Source organism: Gastrolobium bilobum, unplaced genomic scaffold (genome assembly GCF_033153095.1).
Source record: "Gastrolobium bilobum isolate Gb01-03AN ecotype WA unplaced genomic scaffold, APGP_CSIRO_Gbil_v1 utg106619, whole genome shotgun sequence".
Taxonomy (NCBI): domain Eukaryota; kingdom Viridiplantae; phylum Streptophyta; class Magnoliopsida; order Fabales; family Fabaceae; genus Gastrolobium; species Gastrolobium bilobum.
The window spans coordinates 17,182-36,975 of NW_026898280.1; the positions used below are offsets into that span (position 1 = coordinate 17,182).

The 19,794-nt window shown below is 35.6% G+C and overlaps 2 pseudogenes; both read right to left on the reverse strand.

The window, feature by feature from the left end:
* Positions 1-10,167: 10,167 nt before the first annotated feature.
* LOC133314440 (polygalacturonase QRT3-like) lies at positions 10,168-11,206 on the reverse strand (annotated as a pseudogene).
* Positions 11,207-18,037: 6,831 nt separating this feature from the next.
* Positions 18,038-19,101, reverse strand: LOC133314441 (polygalacturonase QRT3-like; annotated as a pseudogene).
* Between the last annotated feature and the right edge of the window lie 693 nt (positions 19,102-19,794).

Below are 19,794 nucleotides of genomic sequence, written 5' to 3' on the forward strand. Positions count from 1 at the left end.
TGTGGAAACGAAGGACACTATGTCAAGAACTGTCCACTATGGGGAAACCAACAAGCAACAGAAGAAGCACCAAGGATGGGCAGAGTTTACACCCTCGATCAACACACGGCAGACCAGGCAGCTGAACTGGTCAAAGGTACGATCTATATTTGCCATGAAAATTTAGATGTACTATTTGATTCTGGTGCTACGAATTCTTTTGTCGCCGATTATGTGGCGAAAGCGTACGATTTATTTACTGATAGACTGCAAGTACCTATGCGGATCATGACCGCGACGGGAAAAGTTGCTAAGGCGTACCTACTATGTAGAGACGTCGCATTTATCTATGAAGGAAAGAAGTACAAACAGGACTTCATAGTCCTCCCACTAGAGAAGATCAATGTGATTCTAGGGATGGACTGGCTCGCCAAGCAGCGAGTGGTGATTGACTGCAGCAATCGCAGTTTGATTATCGGCAAAGAAGGAGCGGAAGAAAACTCAGCGCCTGAAACAGGAGAATGCTCCATGATGATGATGGGAACTCTTGTAGGAGAAGAAGAGATACCACTGTCCAACATTCTAGTGGTTAAGGAGTTTGAGGATGTTTTTCCCGATGATATCACCAATTTCCCTCCAGAACAAGAGGTACAATTTTCAATTGAGCTAGTACCGGGAACTGGGCCAATTTCAATTGCGCCCTACCGTATGTCACCACTTGAACTTGTGGAATTAAAGAAGCAATTGGAAGACTTAATAAAGAAAAATTTTATCAGACCCAGTGTGTCTCCATGGGGAGCGCCAATATTATTTGTTAAGAAGAAAGACGGGTCAATGAGACTATGCACGGATTACCGACAGCTCAACAAGGTTACTGTGAAGAACAAGTACCCACTGCCTCGTATTGAGGACTTAATTGATCAGCTGAGAGGTGCAAGAGTATTTTCAAAGATCGATCTCCGATCAGGATATCATCAGATCCGGATCAAGCCGGAAGACGTTCCGAAGACAACATTCAGATCAAGATATGGGCACTACGAGTACCTGGTCATTCCTTTCGGACTGACAAATGCCCCAGCAGTGTTCATGGGGTATATGAATCAAATATTCAAACCTTATCTGGATCAATTTGTTGTCGTGTTTATCGATGACATATTGATATACTCAGAGCAAGGAGGAGCATGAGGAGCATCTGAGAATCGTGCTGCAAATATTACGGGAGAAACAGCTATACGCCAAACCATCCAAATGTGAATTTTGGCTGCCCGAGATTCAATTCCTTGGGCATGTGATATCAGATAAAGGAGTAGCGGTGGACCCCAGTAAAATCAAAGCAGTAGTTGACTGGGAGCGACCCAAGACGGTCACAGAGATAAGAAGCTTTCTTGGATTGGCAGGGTATTATAGAAGATTTATTGAAGGATTCTCGAAGCGGGTGTTACCACTCACCCGATTGACAAGGAAGGAAGTCCCTTTTGTGTGGACTGATGAATGCGAAGTTTGCTTTCAGGAGTTAAAGAAGATGCTGACGACAGCCCCAGTGCTGACATTACCAAACCTTGAAGAACCATTTGAAGTTTATTGTGATGCCTCAAAGATGGGTTTGGGATGTGTGCTTATGCAAAATGGCAGACCAGTCGCGTACGCATCTCGACAGTTGAAGTCACATGAAGAGAATTATCCCACTCATGATCTTGAGTTGGCAGCAATCGTATTTGCTTTGAAGATATGGCGTCATCACTTATACGGTGCTACTACGACAGTATATAGTGACCACAAAAGCCTCAAGTACTTATTTGATCAGAAGGAGCTGAACATGAGACAGCGCCGATGGATGGAATTCCTGAAAGATTATGACTGTGAACTAAAGTATCATCCCGGCAAGGCGAATGTAGTTGCCGACGCCTTGAGCAGAAAAGTCAGAGGAATTGCAAGTATGATGATAGCCGAACAACAATTGATTGAAGATTTCCGAGATTTAAATCTCGCAGTGGTAAACAGTGAATGCGGACAGGAATATTACGCAGTACAAATCCAAGATGAACTCTTAGAGAGGATCAAGGAAGCCTAACAAGCCGTAGATTGTTTGAAACGGTTAAGAAATCAACCTGGAGTTAGTTTAAATCAACAAGGTATAATTACCTTTCAAGGGAAAATTGTCGTCCCTACACGACTCTTGAGAGATGAAGTGATGGAAATAGCCCACAAGAGTCAGTACTCGATTCACCCAGGAGCCACCAAAATGTACGCAGACATGAAGAATAATTTCTGGTGGAAAGGAATGAAGAGAGATGTTGGAAGATTCGTAAGCAAATGTATGGTGTGCCAGAAAGTAAAGATAGAGCATCAACGACCAGCGGGCACCCTACAGCCCTTGCATATTCCCGAATGGAAATGGCAAAGTATTTCTATGGACTTTGTAACCAGTCTACCCAGAACTCAAGCAGGCTACGATGCCATCTGGGTAGTGGTCGACAGATTGACCAAGTCAGCACACTTTATACCGGTGAAAGGAACGTACACGACAGAGAAGCTGGCTCAAATTTATGTGAAGGAGATTGTAAGACTGCACGGAGTACCAGAAAGTATAATCAGTGATCGGGATCCTAAGTTTACATCCCGATTCTGGTATTCATTACAGCAGGCGTTCGGAACTCAATTACGATTGAGTACGGCGTACCATCCGCAGACAGACGGACAGACTGAAAGAACAATACAGACACTGGAAGACATGTTAAGAGCTTGCGCTTTAGAAAGAGAAGGTTGTTGGGATCAGTATCTGCCTTTGGCAGAATTTTCTTACAACAACAGTCATCATGCAAGTATAGGAATGGCCCCGTATGAAGCTCTGTATGGAAGAAGGTGTCGAACACCTGTATGCTGGGAAGAAGTGGGCGATAAAGAAATGTTTGGGCCAGATATGGTGAACGAAACAACTAAGCAGAAAAAGATGATTCGTGACAGGATGCAGAAGGCTCAGGACAGACAAAAGAGTTATTATGATTTGAAGCACCGACCCCTAGACTTTGAAGTAGGGGAACATGTATTTGTTAAGCTCTCTCCTATTACAGGTATTGGAAGAGCACTCGGTGTAAGAAAGTTAAGTCCGCGTTATATCGGTCCTTATCAGATTCTGAAAAGGGTGGGGCCGGTAGCTTATCAGTTGGCATTACCTCCAAATTTGGCAAATCTTCACGATGTATTTCATGTTAGCCAATTGAAGAAATATGTAGCCGATCCCTCACATGTTGTATTACCGGATGAAGTGGAAGTACGACCTAATTTGAAGATCCCGGTGGTACCAATCAAGATTCTGGATAGAGAAGAGAAGCAGCTTCGCAGCAAGGTGATACCCATGGTAAAAGTGCAATGGCAAGGAAGGACTCCCGAAGAAGCAACTTGGGAGCGAGAAGATGAGATTAGACAGAAGTACCCCGAGTTATAGTAATTTTCGGGACGAAAATTTTATTAGTGGGGGAGGATATAACAACCCTAAATATTGTATCATGATTAATGAAGAATTATGATAATTAATAAACGAGACATTTCAGATGAAATAGTTTATGATTAAGTAAATTAGAAGTATGGGTCCAATGGACCAAAGACATAAGCATTAGGGATCCAATGAATTCATGGATCAAAGTATAACCCAACAAAGGAAGTTTTAATTCCATTTAATGTGGACAAGTCCAAGTGATACAAAGAAAGCTCTATATGATAAAGTAAAGTCCAATAAGGTAAATGAAACCCAAATCAAGTTAAAGCCCAAAGTAAGGCCATGACATAATAAACCTAAAGAAGTACTATATGACTAGGAATTAAATTAGAATTCTTTCCCTACAAGCAAGAAGCCCACGGTTTTACTAGAGAAAACAAGCTCTAAGAAGTCAATTTAAAGTGTCATAAAATCATGGAAAAATAGGCACAAATTAGGTCAGGTTAATAGGTTAAAGGTCCATAATCTTAAGGAATAAATCATGGTCCAAAATTAAAGGAAATCTTTTCCTTCCAAGCATTTAAAATCCGCGGCCTAGGTGTAGGAAATGAATTTGATTTTATTTGATTTTCAAGCCATTAAATGCAAATCGAATTTCCTTAAGTCAAGCCAGTCAAATTCCTTTAAACAAGGAAGTTAGGATTATGATGATTAGTAGTCAATCACTTTCCCTAAATCAAGCAAATTGATGACAATATGTCAATCAATCAAATAATTCTGTTTCTTAAATCAAGGAAGCAACCTTTATGACGATTAGTCACACCTCATCAATCCCTTAAATCAAGGGAGCAACTTTTAATGACGATTAGTCACACATCATCAATTCCTTAAATCAAGCAATCACTAAATTTCCTTAATCAAGGAAATTGACATCATGTTCTTGTCCCTAAATTAAGCAATCTAACCTATGACAACAAATCACCACCTTACTCTCATTTAATGTGATCGAAACCTACCAGCAATCAAGTAATGGCAAGGCTTCTAGGTTGCCTATTTGAACAAGCTTTAGTCTCTCCTTTTTCCCTCTATAGCCGCGGCACTACCAAAGGAAAGAACAAAGAGTTTAGTTCATTTTGTGAAGTCCATGAATGCTTCGAAATGGTGAGTGTGTTAGTGAGAAATACCTAATTGTTCCAAGATCAAATACAAGCCTGGATCTTAGTCCTTCTTCCTAATAATTCCACCAAAGAACCCTTCATCTCTAAGCAAGAAAATCCCTCTTCTCCTCTCTTTAAGCTTGCGGCCTTGTATGTTCAAGGAGGAAGGAAGTTCATTCAAGAAGATTCAAAGTAGTCAAAGGTCAAGAAGTGTTCCCTTAAGTCGTTGATCATCATCAAAGGTAAGCCTATGAACCTTCTTGGTTAGGAATGACATGTAAAAGCATGAAAGTGATATCCTAAGTATATGATCCCTAGAAGGCCGAACCATGTATGATAATTATAAGCATGAAGAGATGTTTAAATGATATGAAAGATGATGAAATGATGATGTTAGATTAGCATGTTTAGTAGCCTAGGTTCTAAATCAATTTTGCATGATCATAACCTTAGTTGGTCGAATATATAAGATGATGTTTTGAATGATGCTCTAGGATTTAAATATGATAAATTATCAATAATGTTAGAAGCATGTTTTAGAAGTAATCCCTTAGGTATTTTAGGGCAATAAGGCCGAATGGTATGTAGCTAAAAGAGGTTTTATTTGATTAATGTTGAAAGGATCTAACCATGTTAAGTTAATAATATAATTGAAAGCATGTTTTAAAAATTATATTCCTAGATGTTTATTTATGGTGGCCGAACCTATACATGCCTAGAATGAAATCTTTAATAATTCTATTAAGTGTTATGATAACCTAATAATGTCCTAAAACCTACACAAGTGGGTAAGTAAGCAAAACAACTCCTCTAGGTAATTAAACCTGCAAAGCCGAGACCTATACATGGATAAAACACAAATGTTGAATGTTATATAAGTTACTAAAAGATGATATGATGATGTTAGGGAGTCAAGGGAGCAAACAGGCAAGTAAAGAGATCAAAAGTTGAAAGTATACAAGTAAAGAACGACAAGTACTGTAAGTGTTTACAGTTGTTGAAGTAATCTCTCTATGTATGCCACCATTATGAAACTATGATAAGTTATGTTCTGACTGCAATATGTTTATAGTGCTTTACATTATGTGATTATGATATTTTTGAAACTTAAAACCATGCTATTAAATGTTGGCCTGTGCACTGATACTCCAGTTGCAACCTGACGAGGACTCTGGGTATCTCCGTAAGTCCGTAAAAGCCGGCAGGAATATGATGATGATGATGATGGCATGATATTTTTATATGATGATGTTAAATGTTCCATTTTGTATTGTTATTATAAACTGTTGCAGGAGTAAGCGTCATAGTTGGAGAATGCTCCAGCTGTGAACCTTACTGAGATTTTCCCCAAAATCTCACCCCCCTTGACCACCCATTTCAGGAAAAGATGAAAGAAAGTAATAAGAAAGTTATGTGGGAAAGAAAGGGTAAGAGACTGGTACGTAAAGAAGAAGAAACTCCACCTACCTGGGAAGAGAAACTAAAGGATCTAACAGATAGAGGCCTATGGACTGAGGCTATGAAATTATTAATAGAAGCTTTTCCACATTATGATTTCGATGAAGCACTAAGTACACAATGGCTAGAGGAACCACAACCACATTATGACTGGGCTTATGATGCGGCATAAATTATGTTTTTATTTATGATTAGTTAATCTTTTTGGGATTATATTAAATAATGTTTAGTGTTATTTATTTTGTATTGACGTTTTAACGCTTTTAATTTTATATGGAATAAGTATGGTTATGTGTTTCCATTCCGCACTCTGATATTTGCATTCGTAAAGTTTAAATTTAGACTTCCGCGCGTTGAATGCATGATGAAGGTGCACCCTATATGTATTTACACATTTGGGGTGTTACAAGATTCGAACCTAAACTATGTAGATTATAACTTTTAATACTTACTACTAATCTAACTCTAATTATTAGCAAAAATATTTCTAATTTTATATTTATTATGTATAATAAAAATATATTTATTATATTATTTATTATATTATATTATATATTTAATTCATGCGGTTGATTCAATAACCCATTGATTGAACCGGTGACTCATTAATCACGTATTTCAACCGAGTTGATGACCGGTTCGAGTTTGATAACACTAGGTAGGAGTATCACATGCTGCTCCTAAGGATTTTCTACCCCTGGTTATGTGAAATAAAATAATGGATAAAAAATTATATAAAGAATGAATAGTATCATTTTTATGATTAATCAAGATTATTTGGACAAACACTAAAATAAATTCATGGATAATATGTAATTAAGTAAATAGTTCAATTTTATAGTTAACTAAAAATGTATGATATTCTTCCCCTGGAAAAGGGTATGTCGACTAATATAAAATAGAATGATATAATTAGGAAGAGCATACCAAATTATCATTTATCAGTCTTTTAATATACATATTGATTTCACAATTTTTATTAAAATGTGGTAAAATGTTAAAGGCTTTCAAAAAATGCTATTTCAAATAGTTGCTTTAGAAATTTGATCCAGATAAAGGCTAACCATTTCCTCAAAAATATTTATTCAAGAATCAAACTTTTAACCTTCGGGTCGAAAGGCCACTTTTAACTGGTGCGACTATATAAAATGATATTTAAAATATAAGATGGTTTCTAATATGAGATACGTTATTCTACCTACTTTTTTTTCTGCCTACTTTTGTCTACTACTTTAAAACACCGTTAGATCAGAATTTAAAGAGGAGAGAGAAAAATAAATGTTAATTAAGATTATGATCTAACGGTGTTTTAGAGTGATAGGCAAAGATAGGCAGAAAAAAAAGGTAGGTAAAATAACTCATCCCTTCTAATATATACAATTTTACATGTCCAATATAATAGCCCTAGCCTAATTAATTAGTAAATTACATGTAATCAAATAATTAAGCATGTATTAGTGAGTAAAATTAAGTATAGGACCTATTGAAGTGAATTGGGGTCACTTTTGAGGTAAAAAGTGTACTCAGTAAAAATTAAGGGGTATAAATGGGTGTAGCCAAAAGTACCCAAAATATAAAAATAAAAGCGAAAATATTCCTAGAATAATATTCCAGACTTTTGGGTAAAGTTTGATAATTAATGGAGTTGAATAGATAGATGAGCTAATACCCACTTTATTCCACTTAACCAAAGTTAAGTGATAAAAGAAACCAAAAACCCATTTCCCCCCATACACTGTCGACCAAAAAAACAGAAAGGGAGAGGAGGAGAAGTGAGGGAAAAGAGGGAAACCCTAGCTCTCTTGATTCTTCATCATTTTTTGTGATTCAACAACCAAAACCACTCCAAATTCTTCTCTCTTCTTGAATCCTAGCTTGGTTCTTAGTGAGGTGTAGTGTGGTGTGAGATTTCTTTCTCCAAAGTTTCGACCCATATGGAAAGTTGAGAGATTTGTGGGCTTCTACTTCCATGGAAGCTTGAGGAGCAACCAATCCTTGTTGTGTGATCCATTGGTGGTAAGTTTCCACTCTCTTTCACTTAATCCTTTGAGATTTTCATGAGTTAGGGTTTTGAGGAATAGTGTTTTGTGGGTTGTATGTGTTGGAGATTGATTTAAGCTTAGGTCCTTTGTAAATGTGGTTACTAATGAGAGATAAACGGTAGGAATGAGATTAGATAACCATTTAATTATTGTCCATGTATTAGAAAAATTATGTTAAGTGTTGATTTTCTAGTATTGCAATACATGGTTTGGTTGGTTGTTGATTATGCCTTTGTGATGTCTAGGATTGAGGCATTTGGACCAACCGTGAGTGATCAACCGTTGGAGCAAGCTATGGAGCTTGATTAGCTCTTTGGAATAGGTAAGCTCATGTTAAGTTATAATGTAGAGTTGTTGTGGTATTGATGGATATCTATATATTCATTGGATTGCATGATTGATGTTGTGACACCTTGATGTAGGTGTGTACTCGGCAAGTTAAAATTGAAATCAAAGTTGACTGGTTGTAGAACCTATTGGTGGTGAACAAAGGTTGAACGGAAGCTTTGAGGCAAGCCTTTGGACCTTGGGTGTAATTCCCTTGATTGTTCCACCAAGCCCTGAAAGGGTAGTGGTGGTGATAGTGTATATAAATGTAATGAAATAGTTTAATGCTTTGTTAACGTATGTGTATGCTTTGGTGTGGCATAGGATGGTGTTTCCCTATGTTGGTATGTTGCATGACGATGCGTAAATCATACTTGGTAGTTTAGCTGGCCAGTATGACTATTTGCATCTGAGTATCCTTAGGACAGCTTGAGAGCTCGAGGGATTTCTCCTGGAGATGTTTGTTTACACATTGCATAGATATGTATTTATTGCATTATTATTGTTATTGCTATTACACTGTTTTTGGAACTATAGGGTGGAGAGATGCTCCAAGGACCCCTGATTTACTGGATATATTCGTATATCTCACCCCGTGTTGTGGGGACCCCCTTTCAGGTAAAGATGCTGCAGGAGCCACTAGTGGCAAGTGGCCTTATTTGGATTAGTAGTGATACATGAAGATGCTGTCTTTTGAGATTATACATGTTATTTTGTAGTTTACATGTATAGGATTGTTCATTGATAGATGTATATCCTGTTTTATTTGAATGGACTTAGTCTATGCTCATGCCTTTGGTTATCTCTTTTGTGGATGGGAGCCAAGGGGATGATCATAGTAATTTGTAAGCTAAGTTCCCTGATTTGTAATGAAGATATGTTGTAAATGATGCTTACTTTAAGTTAAATGTATGTATGCACTTTATGTATTGGACTTGTTGTGCTGGAAACTTAATTAGGTACCTAGTGATAAATTGGGAAACGTTGCGAAAATAAAGGAGATGCTGCCCAATTTTAGTCTAATCCATGGGGAGAGGTTGAAGAAGTACTAGGAATAAGCTTGGAAGCATGGACATGTGAGGCTTGTCAAATGGGATTCACTTCCCCTGGTGCCCCTATGAGAGACATTGCTTTCTGCCGTCGCGGGCTTTAGCGCCCAAAATGAGGGCTTTAGCGCCCAGGTAGCGCGCTTAAGCGCCCTGGTTCGCGCTTAAGCGCCCTTAGCAGCTAAAAACGAGTTTTCTCTCTGCCGGTGGGCGCTTTAGCGCCCGATAGCGCGCGCGGCCTGTGTCCAATATAAACATATATTGTTATAATTGTCATAACTTGAGCTACAAGGCTCCAAATGAGGCGCGGTTCGAAACCACGCGTAGCTAATGAAGAGAGGAAGACATTTAATAACCTTTGGTCTAATATAATAAGAGTATGGTTTTAAGCTTAATTTATTTTATTCCGCAATGTAATATGGTTATGATCACGCAATTGGGCATTATAAATTCGGCATGTTTTAAAAAGAAAAATTTAACCGGATTTTAATTGAACCCATGTGATTGTAACTGCGCTTAATATCATAATGCAATGTTAACAAACCGGTTGTAGAACGGGGTGTTACATCCAACTGGGAGAAAATAAAAGAGAAAAAAGTGCAAAGTCATTCATATGTTAAGGTCATTAAAAATAGTGAAAACTAATTTTCCTTTTTGTACTATGAATCACAAAATTTTATTTATCAGAGATAGACAAAGCAGAAAAACCCATATAACTCATAAACTCTATTGTTCAACATAGAAGGAAACAACCGCGTTAACTGGTTTCTCACTTTCCACAACTACAACATTATTTGACACGTTGGTCACAGAATGTGCCAAAAACTTGGGTTCCTCTTGTGAGTAAAATGAATATTGAAAATGACTAATCCGATTAGGGAATACCAAAACATTTGAAAAATCAGCCACCCACTTTGAGCCATCTCCAGCCACAGTTAACTTCCCAACCGTTGATCTCAAGCTCATGCCAATCACATTGTTCCTGTCAATCACCACTTGATCAGTGTTACTGAATTGTCCATCAAGAGTTACAATTGGAACCTTATTATTGGGGTTTCCACTGAACATATTATCAACTATATTCAGACCAGAAAGTTGTCCTTTAATTGACTTCAAAACAATATTAGCATCTCCCAAGAAAAAACCATTAGTGATGTGAACTTGAACAGGATCCTCCATGACAATACCTGTGTAGTCCATGTAACAATTGTCAATTCTAGTTTGTGAATTTCCTGGTAACTTGACCAAAATGCCTATGCCACCAAAACCTGTTGCTTTGTTATAACAATGTACCCCTGTGATCATGTTAGCTTGTCCCCTAAGAACAATCCCAATGGCTGCAGAGAAAATTGCAACATCTGTGATTGCATTGTCATTGCTAGCAAGATCAATAGCAGATCCTGAGAACTCCCTCTCCTTATGTCTCCACCAACTGTTGAGTGTTGCCCAAGGAAACTGCTTGATATGAATGTCTCATGGCCATGTTGAACTAGAACTCCTTCTGTGGTGAAATGGAGGAGAATCAACAATGAAGATCCCTCCACCCCTGTAGCTTGAATCGAATAAGATATCTCGAAAGGTGATGTCTTCATAGTAAATCCCAGTAGTTTGCTGAAGTTTCTTGCTGTTGAAGCCATTATGATGGTTGGATGCTGTTTTTTGTAGCTTTTGAGAATTTGATGCCCATAACTCAACGAGATGCCTATCAGTAGGAAATGTATGAGAAGCTCTCAAGGCTCCTCCTTTTACTTGATCAATCATTCATGTACAAGTTGAGGGTCCATTAAAAAGCACATTGCCTCTCTCACTGCCTTGCTGTTATTGATGTAGTGATCACAATCCAAATTCAACATGAATGGTGCATTTGTAAGCACAGCAGAAACTCGAACATTTTGATGATAGAGAAAAAGAAAAGAGTTATAAGCATGTTTCTAATATCCTGGTCCTGCAGGACAGCAGGAATTAAACAACCCAACATCAAGTTTGTGTGCTTACCAAAGCATTCATGGCACCAGCTTTCTTGGGGTGTGGATAGCCAGGACGTTTTTCTCGTGAAATATACACAAGTCATGGCAGTTCCTTGCCTTCCACATCCAGTGTTCCAGCATTTCTTAAATATACCTGTAAAGTCCACGTACCATATCAGTTGAGGCCAATTATTCCTCACACTAATTTCTTCATTTTATTGACACTAACTTGATTTTCGAATAAGAAAATGTAGTTTATGGATTACTAACATCATCCTGACCAAAAAAACCAATCTCCGACTAATGAGGGCAGAGATGAGGAAAATCCTTGTATCTTATCCTCCTATATTTGCAATGAGGATGTTTCTCAGATTCACACCTTGTGACTTTTCAGTCAGAAGGGAACAAATTTATCACTGACAAATTGAAGAACAATTGTAACGAATGGACACCACATTTTCCTTTCCCCTATTCCCTTAGAAGTTAGAACCAAGGGGGAGGGTGCCTAATGCAATGGCTATTCATTCCATAAATGCAAGGTGTTTCTATTCTGTTTTGTTTGTTTCCTTAATGATAAGATAGTGTTAAGTATATAAAAGAAGAACTAACTGGAGAATACAATAGCCAAACCTGAATAATTCCTGGATGACACGAGTGTTGTTACCTGGCCATGGAGTTCCAACCTGCATCACCCACCCCTCCGCTGGTTTCTTCAGTGCCTTTGCCACCAAAGCATTAATTTTAACTTTAAATTCTTCATATTATGTTTGCAATGAAGCAAATACACAATAATTACCATATGTCAGAATAGATATTAAGACAAGAAAAACAAAAACATAAAGATCATGTTTCTTGTCCTATCTAATGTATCACACCTTCATAGTCCTTCGTCCATTCACAAATGTGGGATGCACCTTATCCTTCAAGTAATCAATTTTCTGAGAAAAATAGAACTCAGGAGCCCTTGGTTCTATATTGAACTTTTTGCAAAATGGAACCCATCTTCTGGCAAATTCAGTAGTTTCTGCCAATGAATCAAACAAAAGCATAGATGCACCATCATCTGATGCATAGCAGCATACCTTCTCAACTGGATAGTCAACAAGAAGAATTGACAGAACAGTGTTTTCTGTTATGATAGGTGGTTCCTTCAAAGTGCAATGCAATAGATCACTTACAGGTAGTCATCATCTTCACCTTGGTCTTCTTTTCCATCTTCTTTGTTCAATAGAGATCACTTACAGGTAGTCATCATTCTTGTTTACAGAGCAGATGGGAAGAGTATAGGAGAAGATGGTTTATAAAAAATGATGGGTTGAGAGTAAAACATCAGAGTCATGTGTGTGGATGTAAGAGTGTGCACCAAACTGTCAAGAAAGACTATTGAAGGCTAAAATGTATGATTAGTGTATGGACATAAAATTGTTTGATTAGTGTATGGACTAATATGCAATTGTAGGTATGATGTGACGTGTATGGACCAATATGATTAATCGTTGAGGCTGTGTAAAGACACGGTTAGCACATTGGAAAACACATTGTAACCTTGTGTTGAGGCCAAGAGCACACACAATGGCTGCCAAAAGAACCACTGAATTGAAACCTGCTACAGCAAGTTCTTGACGACTAATGCATGGTTTGCTTATTATAAGGTTTGGAATTGTGACTCTAAAAGGACATGTGATTATGATTGCTCTTTTCTTTTGGTGGTGTGATATTTCATTTAACAATTAGTCACATTTCTTTCTTTCTTTTTTATAATTTTGTTATTTTTTGAATTTTCTGCTCCGAAGTTAAACAATACAAGGTAAAAATGTTTTGGTCTCAAATGAACAATTTTTGCCATAAATAAAGAAGCAAATTGTCCCTTTACAGTACACCTTCTAAATTGATATTAATTTTAGGGTCAAAATTTGACAGCATTCAGATTAGTATTCCCTTCAAATTGGGGTGAAAATTTTAAGAACGAGCTTTTTGAACAAATATTTGTAGATCATCTTGAATTTGATATATGGCATACTCGGCGAAAATGCATTCTCATATATATAGACTAAGACTTTTTCAATCCATAGGAAAGAGCTGTAGGAGAGAATACTTACAGCTAGTCAACTGTGATTTCAATATGATAATATGCAAGATTTATTATATAAGGCAAATCACAATGGATCACAATATTTATAGTATATTTCAAAATATGAGATCCAAGATTACAAGGCAAATCACAATGGATCACAATATTTACAGTATATTTCAAAATATGAGATCCAAGATTACAAGGCAAATCATGATAATCAAAATCTAATAATTGGAGTGAACAGAACAACAGGGGTATTCATCACAACCCCATAGTGAAGATAAGGGTGATACTGCTGAACCAAGGGGGTAATCATCACAGGACATTCAGGAAAAACTCTTGCTTGTTCTTCAGACTGGTTCCACAGCAAGGAATTGGTAATGGAAAACTTATAACCCTTGTGCATAATCAATGCCAGCAATCGAGCAGTGTTTTTGGCATCATCAAGTCCAGAATGAGCACGACCCTCCCATTCCAATCCAGCTATCTCAACAGCCTTTTTTAGATTGCACCTCATATCACCAAATACCTCATGGAAAGGAACCCTTAGGTTGATCCACCGGTTGAAATAAGCAGGCTTTGGTATCTTCTTGAATTTGCATTCAGATTCAAGCATTACCTCACAATCACAGTTAGACCATGTGACAACAGCAAAGTTGGAGTTCTTTATTCCAGTGGTTTTAAGCCATTCATCGTGCATGAGTAGAGCCTCAAACAATGTAACTCCACTGTCAACCTGATGTTGTTGTATACCGGTCAAATCCTTGCAGAAATCAGTCAAGATCTGATTATGTGTAGGCCTCACAAATGTCCGAAAGCATGCCTCTATTTGACCAGTGACACCACTCACTATGACTGATGGAAACTCAATTATCTCTTGAGGGTGAGGTGTTTTATCCTTGTCACAGGTAGCCTCAAAGTCTATGACCACAAAATAATCAAAGATCTGAGGAACCTTGGGTGACTTAAGATGACAGGTTGTCTCAGTGCTGGTACTGCCATCATTGGAAGACGACTCAAGAAAGCCGCAACGAGGACCACGTCTCACCTCTGTGAACGCTTCGATGCTGCCATCATTGGAAGACGACTCAAGAAAGCCGCAACGAGGACCACGTCTCACCTTTGCGAACACTCCGGTTGAACTCTGCTTTCGCTGCTGAAGTTTATAATGTTGTTGTCCCTTGCTCAGACGTTTTCCAATGTGCTCCATGTTTTTTAATAGAAAGAAAAATAGATGGAAAAAGAAGAACAAAGGTTCATGCATGCATGGATCAAGTCAATCCTATTTATAGTGGAGAGGGAGGAAATATTAATAATCGATATACAAGATTTTCTAAGATATTAAAAAGATTAAAAAAAAGAAACAAATCACAAATACAGAAATATAGAAACGATTCTTAAAAGATGATCTTTCAGGATATTTTAAATTGTTTAAATATATAAATAAAAATATCCTCAAATTATTTTGATATAAGGAGTTGTTTGATATCTTTTTTATTGAAATTAATATGGCTGAAGATAAAGTTAAAGATAAAAATAACCAACAACTAAGATAAAACTAAGTTATAAATAAATGATGATAGTTTTTTTCTTCCTAAAATTAAGGAAAATTTCAAAAGATAAAAAAAAAATTAAAATTAAGAAAAGATAAGATTAACTGATTAAAGAAAAGAAAAAAAATAATTACAATCAATTAGAGTATAAAATTCTAAAAATTAATAAATGATTGCAATAAAATTAATATAATAAATAAAGGATATTTTATTATAAGAAACTCATCAATTAATTAAATTAAAAACATATTCAAATCCAGGGGCAACCATTAATAAAACATCCTCTATCAACTGTCCGTTTCAGATTCTACATTGTTTGACCTTTTCCAAAAAATAAAAATAAGATTAAACATAAAGTTAATGATAAAAATATCCTAAAATTAAGATAAAGCTAAAGTCAAGAACAGTGCCAAAAGATAAAAATAAGATTAATTGATTACGTAATATCTTAACGATGAATAAATAATCATAATTAAATCAATATAATAAATAAAGGAAAGTTTATGATAAAAAACTTGATAATTAAATTTTTTTGAAATGCATTCAATTTTTGTTTAAATGTCAAATATTTTGAAGTGGGTTATGTTAAATAGGTTATAAATTTGATTTAGATATAGAAATTTCAAATCATCCATTAAATGTTTTATTAAATTTATTTCACCCAAACTCTCATAATTGTAGCAAGTGAAATTTAAACTGAACTCCTTAATAACTTGCCCCAATTCCCATCATAATTAATTTACTATAAATTATTTAAGATTTAGTAAGTTATTCAACTAATATCTATATAGTATCTTAAAAATAAGGAAAAGTGATTGAAGTCAAATGAAATCTAATAATTAAAGCTTCAATCTTTAAGTATTTTACAACTCCATTGTTAAATTTGTGATGGTTGAATTATGAATAAATAATTCAAACCTGACTACCAAAAAAAATAAAAAATAATTGAAATATTTCACGAAACACAATTAAGTTCAAATAAGATATGAAATTATTCATTCTTTATTGTATTAACCATTAAAAAAAAATCAAATTAATACATTAAAATATAAATTTTTTACCAAATATTAAAATAAAAGAATTTTGTAAGTTTTTCAATACGACGATGCTTTTAATTTTCTTTAAAAAATTCAAATTAAACCTATACACAAGTAATATAAAGTCATCAAAAAATAAAATAAAAAAACATATTGCTTATTTATTGAAAAAAAAATTAGGGAAGTACATTATCCGAGAAAAAAAATGCCAAGCGATGCATATAATGAATTAGGACAAAATTCAAGGGTAACCACAGTAGGACATCCTTTATCAATTCTTGGTGGTAGACTTTTAATTGTTTTACCTTTTAGAAAAAATTATAAGACTAAAGATAAAATTAATGATAAAAATATCCTAAAATTAAGATAAAGCTAAACATATAAAAAAATTATCTCAATTAGCATAAAATTCTAAAGATGAATAAATAATTGGAAATCTTTTTTCTGCCTACCACTTTCCAGCACCATTAGATCTGAATCTCAACTAACCTTTATCAATTCTCTCTCCTAATCTAATGGTGTTGGAGAGTGGTGGCAAAGGTAAAGAAAAAAAAAGGTACATAGAATAATCTATCCCTTTACAATATATGAAAGGTAAAAGCACAATTATAAAAATCGGCCCCATTGATTTCATTAGTTGGCTCGTAAATCAGACCCCCAAATGGTTTCGTTTAGATCTTGAACGGATTGTGTATTTGATCCGGCATAAAATCAGTGAATTGAACCTGAACCGGGTTCAATCGATATTAAACCGGTACTGGTTTTAGAAAGAAAAAAATAATTTAGTGGAATTTTGGACAAAATTCTTGAAAAATATCACTAATGAGATTCGAACCTAAACTATGTAGATTATAACTTTTAATACTTACTACTAATCTAACTCTAATTATTAGTAAAAATATTTCTAATTTTATATTTATTATATATAATAAAAATATATGTATTATATTATATTATATATCTAATTTATGCGGTTGATTCAATAACCCATTGATTGAACCGGTGACTCATTAATCACGTATTCCAACCGAGTTGATGACCAGTTCGAGTTTGATAACATTAGATAGGAGTATCACATGCTCTGGTTATGTGAAATAAAATAATGGTTAAAAAAATTATATAAAGAATGAATAGTATCATTTTTATGATTAATCAGATTATTTGGACAAATAATAAAATAAATTCATGGATAATATGTAATTAAGTAAATAGTTCAATTTTATAGTTAATTAAAAATGTAAGATATTCTTCCCCTGGAAAAGGGTATGTCGACTAATATAAAATATAATAATATTATTAGGAAGAGCATACCAAATTATTATTTATCAGTCTTTTTTTTTTGGTAATCTATTTATCAATCTTTTAATATACATATTGATTTCACAATTTTTATTAAAATGTGGTAAAATGTTAAAGGCTTTCAAAAAACGCTATTTCAAATAGTTGATTTCGCAATTTGATCCAGGTATGATAAAGGCTAAGCATTTCCTCAAAAATATTTATTCAAGAATCAAACTTTTAACCTTCGGGTCCAAAGGCCACTTTTAACTGGTGCGACCTATATAAAATGCTATTTAAAATATAAGATGGTTTCTAATATGGGATACGTTATTCTACCTATCTTTTTTTCTGCCTACTTTTGTCTACCACTTTAAAACACTGTTAGAACAAAATTTAAAGAGGAGAGAGAAAAATAAATGTTAATTAAGATTCTGATCTAACGATGTTTTAGAGTGGTAGGCAAATGTAGGCAGAAAAAAAAAAGTAGGTAGAATAACCTATCCCTTCTAATATATACAATTTTACATGTAAAAGTGGGAGAAAATAAAAGAGAAAAAAGTCATTCATATGTTAAGGTCATTAAAAGTAGTGAAAACTAATTTTCCTTTTTGTACTATGAATCACAAAATTTTATTTATCAGAGATAGACAAAGCAGAAAAACCCATATAACTCATAAACTCTATTGTTCAACATAGAAGGAAACAACCGCGTTAACTGGTTTCTCACTTTCCACAACTACAACATTATTTGACACGTTGGTCACAGAATGTGCCAAAAACTTGGGTTCCTCTTGTGAGTAAAATGAATATTGAAAATGACTAATCCGATTAGGGAATACCAAAACATTTGAAAAATCAGACACCCACTTTGAGCCATCTCCAGCCACAGTTAACTTCCCAACCGTTGATCTCAAGCTCATGCCAATCACATTGTTCCTGTCAATCACCACTTGATCAGTGTTACTGAATTGTCCATCAAGAGTTACAATTGGAACCTTATTATTGGGGTTTCCACTGAACATATTATCAACTATATTCAGACCAGAAAGTTGTCCTTTAATTGACTTCAAAACAATATTAGCATCTCCCAAGAAAAAACCATTAGTGATGTGAACTTGAACAGGATCCTCCATGACAATACTTGTGCAGTCCATGTAACAATTGTCAATTCTAGTTTGTGAATTTCCTGGTAACTTGACCAAAATGCCTATGCCACCAAAACCTGTTGCTTTGTTATAACAATGTACCCCTGTGATCATGTTAGCTTGTCCCCTAAGAACAATCCCAATGGCTGCAGAGAAAATTGCAACATCTGTGATTGCATTGTCATTGCTAGCAAGATCAATAGCAGATCCTGAGAACTCCCTCTCCTTATGTCTCCACCAACTGTTGAGTGTTGCCCAAGGAAACTGCTTGATATGAATGTCTCATGGCGATGTTGAACTAGAACTCCTTCTGTGGTGAAATGGAGGAAGAAGCAATTGTTAATCTTGATTCTAGCAGAATCAACAATGAAGATCCCTCCACCCCTGTAGCTTGAATCGAATAAGATATCTCGAAAGGTGATGTCTTCATAGTAAATCCCAGTAGTTTGCTGAAGTTTCTTGCTGTTGAAGCCATTATGATGGTTGGATGCTGTTTTTTGTAGCTTTTGAGAATTTGATGCCCATAACTCAACGAGATGCCTATCAGTAGGAAATGTATGAGAAGCTCTCAAGGCTCCTCCTTTTACTTGATCAATCATTCATGTACAAGTTGAGGGTCCATTAAAAAGCACATTGCCTCTCTCACTGCCTTGCTGTTATTGATGTAGTGATCACAATCCAAATTCAACATGAATGGTGCATTGGTAAGCACAGCAGAAACTCGAACATTTTGATGATAGAGAAAAAGAAAAGAGTTATAAGCATGTTTCTAATATCCTGGTCCTGCAGGACAGCAGGAATTAAACAACCCAACATCAAGTTTGTGTGCTTACCAAAGCATTCATGGCACCAGCTTTCTTGGGGTGTGGATAGCCAGGACGTTTTTCTCGTGAAATATACACAAGTCATGGCAGTTCCTTGCCTTCCACATCCAGTGTTCCCATTTCTTAAATATACCTGTAAAGTCCACGTACCATATCAGTTGAGGCCAATTATTCCTCACACTAATTTCTTCATTTTATTGACACTAACTTGATTTTCGAATAAGAAAATGTAGTTTATGGATTACTAACATCATCCTGACCAAAAAAACCAATCTCCGACTAATGAGGGCAGAGATGAGGAAAATCCTTGTATCTTATCCTCCTATATTTGCAATGAGGATGTTTCTCAGATTCACACCTTGTGACTTTTCAGTCAGAAGGGAACAAATTTATCACTGACAAATTGAAGAACAATTGTAACGAATGGACACCACATTTTCCTTTCCCCTATTCCCTTAGAAGTTAGAA